The sequence below is a fragment of the Arachis stenosperma genome, chromosome 7 (genome assembly GCF_014773155.1).
Source record: "Arachis stenosperma cultivar V10309 chromosome 7, arast.V10309.gnm1.PFL2, whole genome shotgun sequence".
In the NCBI taxonomy this organism is placed as follows: domain Eukaryota; kingdom Viridiplantae; phylum Streptophyta; class Magnoliopsida; order Fabales; family Fabaceae; genus Arachis; species Arachis stenosperma.
This window is the reverse complement of record NC_080383.1, coordinates 24421919-24440801: the sequence shown is the minus strand read 5'-3', so window position 1 is coordinate 24440801 and position 18883 is coordinate 24421919. Positions and strand designations below refer to the sequence as shown.

General features: G+C 40.2%; 3 non-coding genes across 3 annotated transcripts; 1 reads left to right on the top strand and 2 right to left on the bottom strand.

Annotated features, from left to right (window-relative positions):
- Positions 1 to 2314: 2314 nt before the first annotated feature.
- Positions 2315 to 2422, bottom strand: LOC130943170 (small nucleolar RNA R71). The gene has a single exon (XR_009071700.1). It is a non-coding gene; the product is annotated as a small nucleolar RNA R71 (small nucleolar RNA).
- Positions 2423 to 10161: 7739 nt separating this feature from the next.
- On the top strand, positions 10162 to 10269 carry LOC130942372 (small nucleolar RNA R71). The gene has a single exon (XR_009070944.1). It is a non-coding gene; the product is annotated as a small nucleolar RNA R71 (small nucleolar RNA).
- Positions 10270 to 15994: 5725 nt separating this feature from the next.
- On the bottom strand, positions 15995 to 16102 carry LOC130942868 (small nucleolar RNA R71). Its single transcript, XR_009071414.1, has one exon. It is a non-coding gene; the product is annotated as a small nucleolar RNA R71 (small nucleolar RNA).
- Between the last annotated feature and the right edge of the window lie 2781 nt (positions 16103 to 18883).

The following is an 18883-nucleotide window of genomic DNA, read 5'->3' as shown; positions in this document are numbered from 1 at the left end:
GTCTGCCTGACTAAGATTTACAAGGTGACCATAGCTTGCTTCATACCAACAATCTCCGTGGGATCGACCCTTACTCGCGTAAGGTTTATTACTTGGACGACCCAGTGCACTTGCTGGTTAGTTGTGCGAAGTTGTGTTTATGCCATGGTATTGAACACCAAGTTTTTGGATTCATTACCGGGGATTATTTGAGTTGTGAAAAGTATTGATCACAATTTCGTGCATCAAGTTTTTGGCGCCGTTGCCGGGGATTGTTCGAGTATGGACAACTGACGGTTCATCTTGTTGCTTAGATTAGGTATTTTTCTTCAGAGTTCTTAAGAACAAATTCTAGTGTTTCAAGGTGATGTTCTTATCATCACCAAGGCTGATTGATCTTCATCAATTTAGCTCTTGAATGCAATGTTCTGCTGAAGCTTGGCTAGCCATGTCTAATTTCTTTAGACTAAAGTTTTAGACTAACATTGCATGATTCCTGGAATTCTCATTAAGAATTTTGATACCTTTATTTTCTTTTCCACTTAATTTTTGAAAAATCCAAAAAAAAAATTACAAAATCATAAAAAAAAATATTGTATGTTTCTTGTTGAGTCTAGTGTCTCATTTTAAGTTTAGGTGTCAATTGCATGTTTCTGTTCTTCTTGCATTTTTCGAATTCATGCATGTGTCTTCATTAATCCTCAAGATGTTCTTGATGATTTCCTTGCTCTGATCTTTGAATTCTCTTGACTTGAGTATTTTGTTGTTTCTCATGTGCATTCTCATGTTGTTAGTGTCCATAGTATACAAACTGCTAAGTTTGGTGTCTTGCATGCATTGTTAATTGATTTTAGTTGCATTTTGATTATTCCTCATTATTAAAAATCCAAAACATTTTTTTAATTTGTGTCTTTTCAAGTCAATAACACAGAGAATTGAAGACTCAGAACATACAGCAGAGGAATTATACAGAAAAAGCTGGGCGTTCAAAACGCCCAGTGAAGAAGGACAGACTGGCGTTTAAACGCCAGCCAGGGTGCCTGGCTGGGCGTTTAACGCGCAAAAAGGTAGAGCATTGGGCGTTAAACGCCAGAATGTGCACCATTCTGGGCGTTTAACGCCAGGATGGCACAAGAGGGAAGATTTTGTTTTTAATGCAAATTTTTTTCAAGTTTTCAAAGTTTTTCAAAATCAAATCTTTTTCAAATCATATCTTTTCAATCAAATCTTTTTCAAAATCAATTTCATTCCTTTTTCAAAATACTTGCTATCAATTAATGATTTGATTCAACATTTCAAGTATGTTGCCTTTTCTGTTGAGAAAGGTTTAATGTTTGAATCATATCTTTTCTTGTTAGCCAAGTCATTAATTTTTAAAATTAAATCTTTTTTTTAAAATTGTTTCCAAATCATATCTTTTCAATCATATCTTTTTAGTCACATCTTTTTCAAAGAAGTTTTCAATCATACCTTTTTGAATGCTAATTTCAAAATCTTTTTCAAAAAAAAAAAATTACTTGATTTCTTTCCCACTCTTGGTTTTCGAAAATCAATTAAAGTTTTTCAAAATGTTTTTAAAATCTTTTTAATTAATTTTCGAAAAACCTCTTCCCCTCTTCTCACATCCTTCTATTTATGGAGTATCACTCCTCCTCAATGCACAATTCGAACTCTATCTCACTAAGTTCGAATTCTTCTACCCCTTTCTTCTATTTTTCTTTTCCTCTGACACCTCAAGGAATCTCTATACTGTGACATAGAGGATTCCATATTTTCTTGTTCTCTTCTCTTTCATATGAGCAGGAACAAAGACAAAGGCATTCTTGTTGTAGCTGACCCTGAACCTGAAAGGACCTTGAAGCCAAAGCTAAGAGAAGCTAAGGCACAACTCTCCACAGAGGACCTAACAAAAATCTTCAAAGAAGAAGACATGGCAGCCGAAAACAACAATAATGCCAACAATGCAAGGAAGGTGCTGGGTGACTTTACTGCACCTACTCCAAACTTTTATAGGAGAAGCATCTCTATCCCTGCCATTGGAGCAAACAACTTTGAGCTTAAGCCTCAATTAGTTTCTCTAATGCAACAGAATTGCAAGTTCCATGGACTTCCATTGGAAGATCCTCATCAGTTTTTGGCTGAGTTCTTGCAAATCTGTGACACTGTCAAGACTAATGGGGTTGACCCTGAGGTCTACAGACTTATGCTATTCCCTTTTGCTGTAAGAGACAGAGCTAGGACATGGTTGGACTCACAACCTAAAGAAAGCCTGGACTCATGGGAAAAGCTAGTCAATGCCTTCTTGGCAAAGTTCTTTCCACCTCAAAAATTGAGTAAGCTTAGAGTGGAAGTCCAAACCTTCAGACAGAAGGATGGAGAATCCCTCTATGAAGCTTGAGAAAGATACAAACAATTAATCAGAAAATGTCCTTCTGACATGCTTTCTGAATGGAGCATCATAGGTATTTTCTATGATGGTCTCTCTGAACTATCCAAGATGTCTTTGGATAGCTCTGCTGGAGGATCTCTTCATTTGAAGAAGACGCCTGCAGAAGCTCAAGAGCTGATTGAAATGGTTGCAAATAACCAATTCATGTACACTTCTGAAAGAAATCCTATGAACAATGGGACAAATCAGAAGAAAGGCGTTCATGAGATAGATACTCTGAATGCCATTCTGGCTCAGAACAAGATATTGACTCAACAAGTCAATTTGAATTCTCAAAGTTTGTCTGGAATGCAAAATGCACCAAGCAGTACTAAGGATGCTTCATCTGAAGAAGAAGCCTATGATCCTGAGAACCCTTCAATGGAAGAGGTGAATTACCTAGGAGAACCCTATGGAAACACCTATAATTCTTCATGGAGAAATCACCCAAATTTCTCATGGAAGGATCAACAGAGACCTCAACAAGGTTTCAACAACAATAATGGTGGAAGAAACAGGTTTAGCAATGGCAAGCCTTTTCCATCATCTTCTCAGCAATAGACAGAGAATTCTAAGCAGAACCCCTCTGACTCAGCAACCATGGTCTCTGATCTAATCAAAACCACTCAGAGTTTCATGACTGAAACAAGGTCCTCCATTAGGAATTTGGAGGCACAAGTGGGACAGCTGAGCAAGAAAGTTACTGAATTCCCTCCTAGTACTCTCCCAAGCAATACAGAAGAAAATCCAAAAGGAGAGTGCAAGGCCATCAACATGGCTGAATTTGGAGAGGAAGGAGAGGAAGTGAACGCCACTGAGGAAGACCTCAATGGGCGTGCACTGACCTTCAATGAGTTCCCTAATGAGGAACCATGGGAATCTGAGGCTCAAAATGAGACCATAGAGATTCCATTAGACTTACTTCTGCCTTTCATGAGCTCTGATGAGTATTCTTCCTCTGAAGAGGATGAGTATGTCACTGAAGAGCAAGTTGCTAAATACCTTGGAGCAATCATGAAGCTAAATGACAAGTTATTTGGAAATGAGACTTGGGAGAATGAACCTCCTTTGCTCACCAAAGAACTGGATGACTTGTCTAGGCAGAAATTACCTCAAAAGAGACAAGATCCTGGGAAGTTTTCAATACTTTGTACCATAGGCACCATGACCTTCAAGAAGGCTCTGTGTGACTTAGGGTCAAGTGTAAACCTCATGCATCTCTCTGTAATGGAGAAACTAGGGATCTTTGAGGTGCAAGCTGCAAGAATCTCATTAGAGATGGCAGACAACTCAGGAAAACAAGCTCATGGACTTGTAGAGGATGTTTTGGTGAAAATTGAAAACCATTACATCCCTGCTGATTTCATAGTCCTAGAGATTGGGAAGTGCATGGATGAAACCATCATCCTTGGCAGACCCTTCCTAGCCACAGCAAAGGCTGTGATTGATGTTGATAGAGGCGAACTGATCATTCAAGTGAATGAAGAATCCTTTGTGTTTAAGGCTCAAGGATATCCCTCTATCACCATGGAGAGGAAGCATGAAGAGCTTCTCTCAAATCAGAGTCAAACAAAGCCCCCACAGTCAAACTCTAAGTTTGGTGTTGGGAGGCCACAACCAAACTCTAAGTTTGGTGTTGAACCCCCACATTCAAACTCTAAGTTTGGTGTTAGGAGGTTCCCACATTGCTCTGATCATTTGTGAGGCTCCATGAGAGCCATTTGTCAAGCTACTGACATTAAAGAAGCGCTTGTTGGGAGGCAACCCAATGTTATATTTTATCTATTTTCTTTTGTTATTTTATGTTTTTTTTTGTAGGTTGATGATCATGAGAAGTCACAAAATCAATTGAAAAAGCAAAAACAGAATGAAAAACAGGAAGAAAAACAGCACACCTTGGAGGAAGAACTTACTGGCGTTTAAACGCCAGTAAGGCTAGCAGGTGGGCGTTTAACGCCCAGTCTGGCACCATTCTGGGCGTTTAACGCCAGAAAGGGGCACTAGACTGACGTTAAACGCAAGGAAAGGGCAAGAACCTGGCGTTAAACGCCAGAAATGGGCACCAGCCCGGCGTTTAACGCCAGAATTGGCTCAAAACGTGTTTTTGCATGCCATTTGGTGCAGGGATGACTTTTCCTTGACACCACAGGATCTGTGGACCCCACAGGATCCCCACCCACCCCACCACCCTCTCTCTTCTTCACCCATTCACCAATCACCTCAACCACTCTTCCCCAAAAACCCATCTTCACTCCTTCATTTTCACACACCCTAAACATTACTTCTTCCCCCTTTTGGCCAAACCACAAAGCCATCTCCCTCTCCCCCATTTCTTCTTCTTCTACTCTCTTCTTTCTTCTTTTGCTCGAGGACGAGCAAACCTTTTAAGTTTGGTGTGGTAAAAGCGTTGCTTTTCGTTTTTCCATAACCATTTATGGCATCCAAGGCCGGAGAAACCTCTAGAAAGAGGAAAGGGAAGGCAAAAGCCTCCTCCTCCGAGTCATGGGAGATGGAGAGATTCATCTCAAGGGTGCATCAAGACCACTTCTATGAAGTTGTGGCCATGAAGAAGGGTCAACTTTGATCAAAGGTTGGACCAAGTCCTCATAAACATTTGTGAAGAGGGCGCTCAATGGAAGAGAAACTCAAGAGGGAAGCCGGTTCAACTGAGAAGGCATGACCTCAAGCCCATCACTAAGAAAAGGATGGAGCAAACAAGAGATTCTCCTCCATGAAATTAGAGAAGATCAAAGAATCATGAGAGAGGAGCAACAAAGGCAAGGAAGAGACATTGAGGAGCTCAAGCACTCCATAAGATCTTCAAGAGGAAGAACAAGCCGCCATCACTAAGGTGGACCCGTTCTTTAATCTCCTTGTTCTTTATTTTCCTGTTTTTCAAAATTTTCATGCTTATGTTTATCTATGTTTGTGTCTTATGATCATTAGTGTCTTAGTGTCTATGCCTTAAAGTTATGAATGTCCTATGAATCTATCACCTTTCTTAAATGAAAAATGTTTTAATCACAAAAGAACAAGAAGTACAGGATTTCGAATTCATCTTTAAAACTAGCTTAATTAGTTTGATGTGGTGACAATACTTTTTGTTTTCTGAATGTATGCTTAAACAGTGCATATGTCTTTTGAATTTGTTGTTCATGAATGTTAAAATTGTTGGCTCTTGAAAGAATGATGAAAAAGGAGATATGTTACTGAGGATCTGAAAAATCATAAAAATGATTCTTGAAGCAAGAAAAAGCAGTGAATACAAAAAAAAAAGAAGAAAAACGAAAAAGAAAAAAAGGGGAGAAAGAAAAAGAAAAGAAAAAGAAAGAAATAAAGTTGTGATCCAAGGCAAAAAGAGTGTGCTTAAGAACCCTGGACACCTCTAATTGGGGACTTTAGCAAAGCTGAGTCACAATCTGAAAAGGTTCACCCAATTATGTGTCTGTGGCATGTATGTATCCGGTGGTAATACTGGAAGACAGAGTGCTTTGGGCCACAGCCAAGACTCATAAAGTAGCTGTGTTCAAGAATCATCATACTTAACTAGGAGAATCAATAACACTATCTGGATTCTAAGTTCCTAAAGAAGCCAATCATTCTGAATTTCAAAGGATAAAGTGAGATGCCAAAACTGTTCGGAGGCAAAAAGCTACTAGTCCCGCTCATCTAATTTGGAGCTAAGTTTCATTGATAATTTGGAGTCTATAGTATATTCTCTTCTTTTTATCTTATTTGATTTTCAGTTGCTTGAGGACAAGCAACAATTTAAGTTTGGTGTTGTGATGAGCGGATAATTTATACGCTTTTTGGCATTGTTTTTAGTATGTTTTTAGCATATTTGGTTTAGTTTTTAGTATATTTTTATTAGTTTTTAGTTAAAATTCACTTTTCTGGACTTTACTATGAGTTTGTGTGTTTTTCTGTGATTTCAGGTATTTTCTGGCTGAAATTGAGGGACCTGAGCAAAAATCTGATTCAGAGACTGAAAAGGACTGCAGATGCTGTTAGATTCTGACCTCCCTGCACTCGAAGTGGATTTTCTGGAGCTACAGAAGCCCAATTGGCGCGCTCTCAACGGCGTTGGAAAGTAGACATCCTGGGCTTTCCAGCATTATATGATAGTCCATACTTTGCCCAAGATTTGATGGCCCAAACCGGCGTTCAAAGTCACCTTCAGATTTCCCAGCGTTAAACGCCGGAACTGGCACCAAAATGGGAGTTAAACGCCCAAACTGGCATAAAAGCTGGCGTTTAACTCCAAGAAGAGTCTCTACACGAAAAATGCTTCATTGCTCAGCCCAAGCACACACCAAGTGGGCCCAGAAGTGGATTTTTATGTCATTTACTCATCTTTGTAAACCTTAGGCTACTAGTTTTCTATAAGTAGGACCTTTTACTATTGTATTTTTCATCTTTGGACATCTAGTTCTTAGATCATTGGGAGGCTGGCCTCACGGCCATGCCTAGACCTTGTTCTTATGTATTTTCAACGGTGGAGTTTCTACACACCATAGATTAAGGTGTGGAGCTCTGCTGTACCTCGAGTATTAATGCAATTACTATTGTTCTTCTATTTAATTCCGCTTGTTCTTTGTCCAAGATATCACTTGTTCTTCAACTTGATGAATATGATGATCTGTGACACTCATCATCATTCTCACCTATGAATGTGTGACTGACAACCACCTCCGTTCTACCTTAGATTGGGTGAATATCTTTTGGATTCCTGATACACGATGCATGGTTGATCGCCTGACAACCGAGTGCTCGCCTGACAAACGAGCCAGCCATTCCGTGAGATCAGAGTCTTCGTGGTATAGGCAAGAACTGATGGCAGCATTCAAGAGAATCCGGAAGGTCTAACCTTGTCTGTGGTATTCTGAGTAGGATTCAATGATTGAATGACTGTGACGTGCTTCAAACTCCTGAGGGCGGGGCGTTAGTGACAGACGCAAAAGAATCACTGGATTCTATTCCGGCCTGATCGAGAACCGACAGATGGATAGCCGTCCCGTGACAGGGTGCGTTGAACATTTCCACTGAGAGGATGGGAGGTAGCCACTGACAACGGTGAAACCCTTGCATAAGCTTGCCATGGAAAGAAGTAAGAAGGATTGGATGAAGACAGTAGGAAAGCAGAGAGACGGAAGGGAAGGCATCTTCATACGCTTATCTGAAGTTCCTACCAATGAATTACATAAGTATCTCTATCTTTATCTTTACGTTTTATTCGTATATCACTATACCCATTTGAGTCTGCCTGACTAAGATTTACAAGGTGACCATAGCTTGCTTCATACCAACAATCTCCGTGGGATCGACCCTTACTCGCGTAAGGTTTATTACTTGGACGACCCAGTGTACTTGCTGGTTAGTTGTGCGAAGTTTTGTTTATGCCATGGTATTGAACACCAAGTTTTTGGATTCATTACCGGGGATTATTTGAAGGGTGAGGTTGGTGGGGTTTTATGAAGGATGGATGTGAGTGGTGAAGAGAAGGATGGGATTTGATAGGTGAAGGGTTTTTGGGGAAGAGGTGTTGAGGTGATTGGTGAATGGGTGAAGAAGAGAGAGAGTGGTGGTGTTGGTGGGGATCCTGTGGGGTCCACAGATCCTGAGGTGTCAAGGAAAAGTCATCCCTGCACCAAATGGCATGCAAAAATGTGTTTTGAGCCAATTCTGGCGTTAAACGCCGGGCTGGTGCCCATTTCTGGCGTTTAACGCCAGGTACTTGTCCTTTCCTGGCATTTAACGCCAGTCTGGTACCCCTTTCTGGCGTTAAACGCCCAGAATGGTGCCAGACTGGGCGTTAAACGCCCACCTGCTAGCCTTACTGGCATTTAAACGCCAGTAGGTTCTTCCTCCAGGGTGTGCTATTTTTCTTCCTGTTTTTCATTCTGTTTTTGCTTTTTCAATTGATTTTGTGACTTCTCATGATCATCAACCTACAAAATAAAATAAAATAAAATAACAGAGGAAAATATATAGAATATAACATTGGGTTGCCTCCCAACAAGCGCTTCTTTAATGTCAGTAGCTTGACAGATGGCTCTCATGGAGCCTCACATTTTCTCAGAGCAATGTTGGAACCTCCCAACACCAAACTTAGAGTTTGAATGTGGGGGTTCAACACCAAACTTAGAGTTTGGTTGTGGCCTCCCAACACCAAACTTAGAGTTTGACTGTGGGTGCTCTGTTTGACTCTTATTTGAGAGAAGCTCTTCATGCTTCCTCTCCATGGTGACAGAGGGATATCCTTGAGCCTTAAACACAAAGGATTCTTCATTCACTTGAATGATCAGTTCACCTCTATCAACATCAATCACAGCCTTTGCTGTGGCTAGGAAGGGTCTGCCAAGGATGATAGATTCATCCATGCACTTCCCAGTCTCTAGGACTATGAAATCAGCAGGGATGTAATGGTCTTCAATTTTCACCAGAACATCCTCTACAAGTCCATAAGCTTGTTTTCTTGAATTGTCTGCCATCTCTAGTGAGATTCTTGCAGCTTGTACCTCAAAGATCCCTAGCTTCTCCATTACAGAGAGAGGCATGAGGTTTACACTTGACCCTAAGTCACACAGAGCCTTCTTGAAGGTCAATGTGCCTATGGTACAAGGTATGGAGAACTTCCCAGGGTCCTGCCTCTTTTGAGGTAATTTCTGCCTAGACAAGTCATCCAATTCTTTGGTGAGCAAAGGAGGTTCGTTCTCCCAAGTCTCATTTCCAAATAACTTGTCATTTAGTTTCATGATTGCTCCAAGGTATTTAGCAACTTGCTCTTCAGTGACATACTCATCCTCTTCAGAGGAGGAATACTCATCAGAGCTCGTGAAAGGCAGAAGTAAGTCCAATGGAATCTCTATGGTCTCATTTTGAGCCTCAGATTTCCATGGTTCCTCATTAGGGAACTCATTGGAGGCTAGTGCACGCCCATTGAGGTCTTCCTCAGTGGCGTTCACTTCCTCTCCTTCCTCTCCAAATTCGGCCATGTTGATGGCCTTGCACTCTCCTTTTTGATTTTCTTCTGTATTGCTTGGAAGAGTACTAGGAGGGAGTTCAGTAATTTTCTTGCTCAGCTGTCCCACTTGTGCCTCCAAATTCCTAATAGAGGACCTTGTTTCAGTCATGAAACTTTGAGTGGTTTTGATTAGATCAGAGACCATGGTTGCTAAGTCAGAGTGGTTCTGCTTATAATTCTCTGTCTGTTGCTGAGAAGATGATGGAAAAGGCTTGCCATTGCTAAACCTGTTTCTTCCACCATTATTGTTGTTGAAACCTTGTTGAGGTCTCTGTTGATCCTTCCATGAGAAATTTGGATGATTTCTCCATGAAGAATTATAGGTGTTTCCATAGGGTTCTCCTAGGTAATTCACCTCCTCCATTGAAGGGTTCTCAGGATCATAAGCTTTTTCTTCAGATGAAGCTTCCTTAGTACTACCTGGTGCATTTTGCATTCCAGACAGACTTTGAGAAATCAAATTGACTTGTTGAGTCAATATCTTGTTCTGAGCCAGAATGGCATTCAGAGTATCAATCTCAAGAACTCCTTTCTTCTGATTTGTCCCATTGTTCACAGGATTCCTTTTAGAAGTGTACATGAATTGGTTATTTGCAACCATTTCAATTAGTTCTTGAGCTTCTGTAGGCGTCTTCTTCAGATGAAGAGATCCTCCAGCAGAGCTATCCAAAGACATCTTGGATAGTTCAGAGAGACCATCATAGAAAATACCTATGATGCTCCATTCAGAAAGCATGTCAGAAGGACATTTTCTGATCAATTGTTTGTATCTTTTCCAAGCTTCATAGAGGGATTCTCCATCCTTCTGTCTGAAGGTTTGGACTTCCACTCTAAGCTTACTCAATTTTTGAGGTGGAAAGAACTTTGCCAAGAAGGCATTGACTAGCTTTTCCCATGAGTTCAGGCTTTCTTTAGGTTGTAAGTCCAACCATATCCTAACTCTGTCTCTTACAGCAAAAGGGAATAGCATAAGTCTGTAGACCTCAGGGTCAACCCCATTAGTCTTGACAGTGTCACAGATTTGCAAGAATTCAGCTAAAAACTGATGAGGATCTTCCAATGGAAGTCCATGGAACTTGCAATTCTATTGTATTAGAGAAACTAATTGAGGCTTAAGCTCAAAGTTGTTTGCTCCAATGGTAGGGATAGAGATGATTCTCCCATAGAAGTCGGGAGTAGGTGCAGTAAAGTCACCCAGCACCTTCCTTGCATTGTTTGCATTGTTGTTGTTTTCGGCTGCCATGTCTTCTTCTTTGAAGATTTCTGTTAGGTCCTCTACAGAGAGTTGTGCCTTAGCTCCTCTTAGCTTTCGCTTCAAGGTCCTTTCAGGTTCAGGGTCAGCTTCAACAAGAATGCTTTTGTCTTTGTTCCTGCTCATATGAAAGAGAAGAGAACAAGAAAATGTGGAATCCTCTATGTCACAGTATAGAGATTCCTTGAGGTGTCAGAGAAGAAGAAAAATAGAAGGAAGAAGGAGAAGAATTCGAACTTAGTCAGATAGAGTTCGAATTGTGCATTGAGGAGGAGTGATACTCCATAAATAGAGGGATGTGAGAAGAGGGGAAGAGCTTTTTCGAAAATTAATTAAAAAGATTTTAAAAGCATTTTGAAAAACTTTAATTTGATTTTCGAAAATCAAGAGTGAGAAAGGGATCAAGTAATTTTTTTGAAAAAGATTTTGAAATCAGAAATCAAAAAGATATGATTGAAAACTGTTTTGAAAAAGATGTGATTAAAAGGATATAATTGAGAAGATATGATTTGAAAACAATTTTAAAAAGATTTGATTTTAAAAATTAATGACTTGCCTAACAAGAAAAGATATGATTCAAACATTAAACCTTTCTCAACAGAAAAGGCAACATACTTGAAATGTTCAATCAAATCATTAATTGTTAGCAAGTATCTTTGAAAAAGGAAAGAAATTGATTTTGAAAACATTTGATTGAAAAGATATGATTTGAAAAAGATTTGATTTTGAAAAACTTTGAAAACTTAAAAAAAAAATTGATTTTGAAAACAAAATCCTCCCCCTTGTGCCATCCTGGCGTTAAACGCCCAGAATGGTGCACATTCTGGCGTTTAACGCCCAATGCACTACCTTTTTGGGCGTTAAACGCCAGTCTGTCCTTCTTCACTGGGCGTTTTGAACGCCCAGCTTTTTCTGTGTAATTCCTCTGCTGCATGTTCTGAATCTTCAGTTCCCTGTACTATTGACTTGAAAATAGAACCAAGATCAAATAAACAATGCATGCAAGACACCAAACTTAAAATTAGACACTAGACTCAAACAAGAAACATAAAATATTTTTGGTTTTTATGATTTTGAAAATTTTTTTTTTGGATTTTTCAAAAATTATATGGAAATAGAAAATAAAGGTTTCAGAATTCTTAATTTGGATTCCAGGAATCATTGCAATGCTAGTCTAAGACTCCGGTCCAGGAATTAGACATGGCTTCACAGCCAGCCAAGCTTTCAAAGAAAGCTTCGGTCCAAAACACTAGACATGGCCAATGGCCAGCCAAGCCTTAGCAGATCATTGCTCCAATAGCAAGATTGATAGAGATCAATAAGCTCTTGTGATGATCAGTTGAAACCTCGGTCCAATAAGATTAGACATGGCTTCTCAGCCAGCCAGATTTCAACAGGTCATCATGAAACTCTAGAACTCATTCTTAAGAATTCTGAAAAATACCTAATCTAAGCAACAAGATGAACCGTCAGTTGTCCATACACGAAACAATCCCCGGCAACGGCGCCAAAAACTTGGTGCACGAAATTGTGATCATCAATGGCGCCATCAACATGGTACGCTCATTGCAATCTCAACTCTCTATCACAACTCCGCACAACTAACCAGCAAGTGCACTGGGTCGTCCAAGTAATAAACCTTACGCGAGTAAGGGTCGATCCTACGGAGATTGTTGGTATGAAGCAAGTGATGAGCGGATAATTTGTACGCTTTTTGGCATTGTTTTTAGTATGTTTTTAGTATATTTGGTTGAGTTTTTAGTATATTTTTATTAGTTTTTAGTTAAAATTCACTTTTCTGGACTTTACTATGAGTTTGTGTATTTTTCTGTGATTTCAGGTATTTTCTGGCTGAAATTGAGGGACCTGAGCAAAAATCTGATTCAGAGACTGAAAAGGACTGCAGATGCTGTTGGATTCTGACCTCCCTGCACTCGAAGTGGATTTTCTGGAGCTACAGAAACCCAATTGGCGCGCTCTCAACGGCGTTAGAAAGTAGACATCCTGGGCTTTCCAGCAATATATAATAGTCCATACTTTGCCCAAGATTTGATGGCCCAAACCGGCGTTCAAAGTCACCTTCAGAAATTCCAGCGTTAAACGCCGGAACTGGCACCAAAATGGGAGTTAAACGCCCAAACTGGCATAAAAGCTGGCGTTTAACTCCAAGAAGAGTCTCTACACGAAAAATGCTTCATTGCTCAGCCCAAGCACACACCAAGTGGGCCCGGAAGTGGATTTTTATGTCATTTACTCATCTCTGTACACCCTAGGCTACTAGTTCTCTATATATAGGACCTTTTACTATTGTATTTTCATCTTGGTTCCTCTGGTTCCCTCTCTGGGGCCGAAACCAATGATCACTCTCTTGTTCTTATGTATTTTCAACGGTGGAGTTTCTACACACCATAGATTAAGGTGTGGAGCTCTGCTGTACCTCGAGTATTAATGCAATTACTATTGTTCTTCTATTCAATTCCGCTTGTTCTTTGTCCAAGATATTCATTTGCACCCAAGAACATGATAAATGTGATGATTATGTGACGCTCATCATCATTCTCACTTATGAACAAAGTGACTGACAACCACTCTTGTTCTACAAGAAAACGAGGCTCTAATGTTTATCTCTTGGATTCTTTTAACCGGAATCTTCGTGGTATAAGCTAGAACTGATGGCGGCATTCAAGAGAATCCGGAAGGTCTAAACCTTGTCTGTGGTATTCTGAGTAGGATTCAATGATTGAATGACTGTGACGTGCTTCAAACTCCTAGCAGGCGGGGCGTTAGTGACAGACGCAAAAGAATCAATGGATTCTATTCCGGCCTGACCGAGAACCGACAGATGATTAGCCATGCTGTGACAGAGCATAGGAACGTTTTCACTGAGAGGATGGGAGGTAGCCACTGACAACGGTGAAACCCTACATACAGCTTGCCATGGAAAGGAGTAAGAAGGATTGGATGAAGACAGTAGGAAAGCAGAGAGACGGAAGGGAAGGCATCTTCATACGTTTATCTGAAGTTCCTACCAATGAATTACATAAGTACCTCTATCTTTATCTTTATGTTTTATTCGTATATCACTATACCCATTAGAGTCTGCCTGACTAAGATTTACAAGGTGACCATAGCTTGCTTCATACCAACAATCTCCGTGGTATCGACCCTTACTCACGTAAGGTATTACTTGGACGACCCAGTGCACTTGCTGGTTAGTTGTGCGAAGTTGTAGTGATCACAATTTCGCGCACCAAGTTTTTGGCGCCGTTGCCGGGGATTGTTCGAGTATGGACAACTGACGGTTCATCTTGTTGCTTAGATTAGGTATTTTTCTTCAGAGTTCTTAAGAATGAATTCTAGTGTTTCAAGGTGATGTTCTTATCATCATCAAGACTGATTGATTATCATCAATTTAGCTCTTGAATGCAATGTCCTGCTGAAGCTTGGCTAGCCATGTCTAATTCCTTTAGACTAAAGCTTTAGACTAACATTGCATGATTCCTGGAATTCTCATTAAGAATTTTGATACCTTTATTTTCTTCTTCCACTTAATTTTCGAAAAAAACAAAAAAAAATTTACAAAATCATAAAATCCAAAAATTTCTTGTTTGAGTCTAGTGTCTCATTTTAAGTTTGGTGTCAATTGCATGCATTCATTCATGTGTCTTAAGGATCTTCAAGATGTTATTGATGATTTCTTACTCTAATTTTTAAATTCTCTTGACTTGAGTGTTTTTGTGTGTCTCATATGCATTCTCATTAGTGTCAGTAGTATACAAACTGCTAAGTTTGGTGTCTTGCATGCATTGTTATTTAATTTTAGTTGCATTTTGATTATTAAAAATCCAAAAATATTTTTAATTTGTGTCTTCTCAAGTCAATAATACAGAGAATTGAAGATTCAGAACATACAGCAGAGGAATTGCACAGAAAAAGCTGGGCGTTCAAAACGCCCAGTGAAGAAGGACAGACTGGCGTTTAAACGCCAGCCAGGGTACCTGGTTGGGCGTTTAACGCCCAAAAGGGTATAGTTTTGGGCGTTAAACGCCAAAATGTGCACCATTCTGGGCGTTTAACGCCAGGATGGCACAAGGGGGAGGATTTTGTTTTCAAACCAATTTTTTTTCAAGTTTTCAAAGTTTTTCAAAATCAAATCTTTTTCAAATCATATCCTTTCAATCAAATGTTTTCAAAATCAATTTCTTTCCTTTTTCAAAGATACTTGCTAACAATTAATGATTTGATTGAACATTTCAAGTATGTTGCCTTTTCTGTTGAGAAAGGTTTAATGTTTAAATCATATCTTTTCTTGTTAGGCAAGTCATTAATTTTTAAAATCAAATCCTTTTTTTAAAATTGTTTTCAAATCATATCTTCTCAATCACATATTTTTTAAAACCAATCATATCTTCTTAACCTCATCTTTTTCAAAATAGTTTTCAATCAAATCTTTTTTACTTCTAATTTCAAAATCTTTTTCAAAAATCACTTGATTTCTTTCCCACTCTTATTTTCGAAAAATTAATTAATGTTTTTCAAAATGTTTTCAAATTCTTTTACTTAATTTTCGAAAATCACCTTCCCTCCTCTCACATCCTTCTATTTATGGACTAACAATATTCCTTAATGCAAAATTCGAACTCCTTCTTCTTTGATAAGTTCGAATTTTCTACTTCTGTCTTCTACTTTTCTTTTCCTCTGACACCTCAAGGAATCTCTATACTGTGACATAGAGGATTCCACATTTTCTTGTTCTCTTCTCTTTCATATGAGCAGGAACAAAGACAAAAGCATTCTTGTTGAAGCTGACCCTGAACCTGAAAGGACCTTGAAGCGAAAGCTAAGAGAAGCTAAGGCACAATTCTCTGTAGAGGACCTAACAGAAATCTTCAAAGAAGAAGAACCCATGGCAGCCGAAAACAACAACAATGCAAACAATGCAAGGAAGGAGCTGGGTGACTTTACTGCACCTACTCCCGACTTCTATGGGAGAAGCATCTCTATCCCTGCCATTGGAGCAAACAACTTTGAGCTTAAGCCTCAATTAGTTTCTCTAATGCAACAGAATTGCAAGTTCCATGGACTTCCATTGGAAGATCCTCATCAGTTTTTGGCTGAGTTCTGGCAAATCTGTGACACTGTCAAGACTAATGGGGTTAACCCTGAGGTCTACAGACTTATGCTATTCCCTTTTGCTGTAAGAGACAGAGCTAGGGCATGGTTGGACTCACAACCTAAAGAAAGCCTGGACTCATGGGAAAAGCTAGTCAATGCCTTCTTGGCAAAGTTCTTTCCACCTCAAAAATTGAGTAAGCTTAGAGTGGAAGTCCAAACCTTCAGACAGAAGGATGGAGAATCCCTCTATGAAGCTTGGGAAAGATACAAACAATTGATCAGAAAATGTCCTTCTGACATGCTTTCTGAATGGAGCATCATAGGTATTTTCTATGATGGTCTCTCTGAACTATCCAAGATGTCTTTGGATAGCTCTGCTGGAGGATCTCTTCATTTGAAGAAGACGCCTACAAAAGCTCAAGAGCTGATTGAAATGGTTGCAAATAACCAATTCATGTACACTTCTAAAAGGAATCCTGTGAACAATGGGACAAATCAGAAGAAAGGAGTTCTTGAGATTGATGCTCTGAATGCCATTCTGGCTCAGAACAAGATATTGACTCAACAAGTCAATTTGATCTCTCAAAGTCTGTCTGGAATGCAAAATGCACCAAGCAGTACTAAGGATGCTTCATCTGAAGAAGAAGCCTATGATCCTGAGAACCCTTCAATGGAAGAGGTGAATTACCTAGGAGAACCCTATGTAAACACCTATAATTCTTCATGGAGAAATCACCCAAATTTCTCATGGAAGAATCAAGAAAGACCTCAACAAGGTTTTAACAACAATAATGGTGGAAGAAACAGGTTTAGCAATGGCAAGCCTTTTCCATCATCTTCTCAGCAACAGACAGAGAATTCTAAGCAGAACCCCTCTGACTTAGCAACTATGGTCTCTGATCTAATCAAAACCACTCAAAGTTTCATGACTGAAACAAGGTCCTCCATTAGGAATTTGGAGGCACAAGTGGGACAGCTGAGCAAGAAAGTTACTGAACTCCCTCCTAGTACTCTCCCAAGCAATACAGAAGAAAATCCAAAAGGAGAGTGCAAGGCCATCAACATGGCCGAATTTGGAGAGGAAGGAGAGGAAGTGAACGCCACTGAGGAAGACCTCAGTGGGCGTGCACTGACCTCCATTGAGTTCCCCAATGAGAACCATGGGAATCTGAAGCTCAAAATGAGACCATAGAGATTCCATTGGACTTACTTCTGCCTTTCATGAGCTCTGATGAGTATTCTTCCTCTGAAGAGGATGAGTATGTCACTGAAGAGCAAGTTGCTAAATACCTTGGAGTAATCATGAAGCTAAATGACAAGTTATTTGGAAATGAGACTTGGGAGAATGAACCTCCTTTACTCACCAAAGAACTGGATGACTTGTCTAGGCAGAAATTACCTCAAAAGAGACAAGATCCTGGGAAGTTTTCAATACCTTGTACCATAGGCACCATGACCTTCAAGAAGGCTCTGTGTGACTTAGGGTCAAGTGTAAACCTCATGCCTCTCTCTGTAATGGAGAAGCTAGGGAACTTTGAGGTGCAAGCTGCAAGAATCTCATTAGAGATGGCAGACAACTCAAGAAAACAAGCTCATGGACTTGTAGAGGATGTTTTGGTGAAGATTGAAAACCATTACATCCCTGCTGATTTCATAGTCCTAGAGACTGGGAGGTGCATGGATGAAACCATCATCCTTGGCAGACCCTTCCTAGCCACAGCAAAGTCTGTGATTGATGTTGATAGAGGAGAGTTGATCATTCAAGTGAATGAAGAATCCTTGGTGTTTAAAGCTCAAGGATATCCCTCTGTCATCATGGAGAGGAAGCATGAAGAGCTTCTCTCAAAACAGAGCCAAACAGAGCCCCCACAGTCAAACTCTAAGTTTGGTGTTGGGAGGCTACAACCAAACTCTAAGTTTGGTGTTGAACCCCCACATTCAAACTCTAAGTTTGGTGTTGGGAGGTTCCCACATTGCTCTGATCATTTGTGAGGCTCCATGAGAGCCATCTGTCAAGCTACTGACATTAAAGAAGTGCTTGTTGGGAGGCAACCCAATGTTATATTTTATCCATTTTTTTTGTTATTTTATGTTTTTTTGTAGGTTGATGATCATGAGAAGTAACAAAATCAATTAAAAAAGCAAAAACAGAATGAAAAACAGGAAGAAAAATAGCACACCCTGGAGGAAGAACTTACTGGCGTTTAAACGCCAGTAAGGCTAGCAGGTGGGCGTTTAACGCCCAGTCTGGCACCATTCTGGGTGTTTAACGCCAGAAAGGGGCACCAGACTGGCGTTAAACGCCAGAAAAGGGCAAGAACCTGGCGTTAAACGCCAGCAATGGGCACCAGCCCGGTGTTTAACGCCAGAATTGGCTCAAAACACGTTTTTGCATGCCATTTGGTGCAGGGATGACTTTTCCTTGACACCTCAGGATCTGTGGACCCCACAGGATCCCCACCAACCCCACCACCCTCTCTCTTCTTCACCCATTCACCAATCACCTCAACACCTCTTTCCCAAAAACCCCCCACCTATCAAATCCCACTATCATCTTCACTCCTTCATTTTCACACACCCTAAACACCACTTCTCCCCCTCTTTGGCCGAACACAAAGCCATTCCCTTCTTCCTCATTTCTTCTTCTTCTACTCTCTTCTTTCTTCTTTTGCTCGAGGACGAGCAAACCTTTTAAGTTTGGTGTGGTAAAAGCAGTGCTTTTTGTTTTTCCATAACCATTTATGGCATCCAAGGCCGGAGAAACCTCTAAAAAGAGGAAAGGGAAGGCAAAAGCTTTCACCTCCGAGTCATGGGAGATGGAGAGATTCATCTCAAGGGTGCATCAAGACCACTTCTATGAAGTTTTGGCCATGAAGAAGGGTCAACTTTGATCAAAGGTTGGATCAAGTCCTCACAGACATTTGTGAAGAGGGCGCTCAATGGAAGAGAGATTCAAGAGGAAAGCCGGTTCAACTGAGAAGGCATGACCTCAAGCCCATCACTAAGAAAAAGATGGAGCAAACAAGAGACCCCTCTCATCATGAGATCCCTGAGATTCATCTCAAGGGATGCACTTTCCTCCACA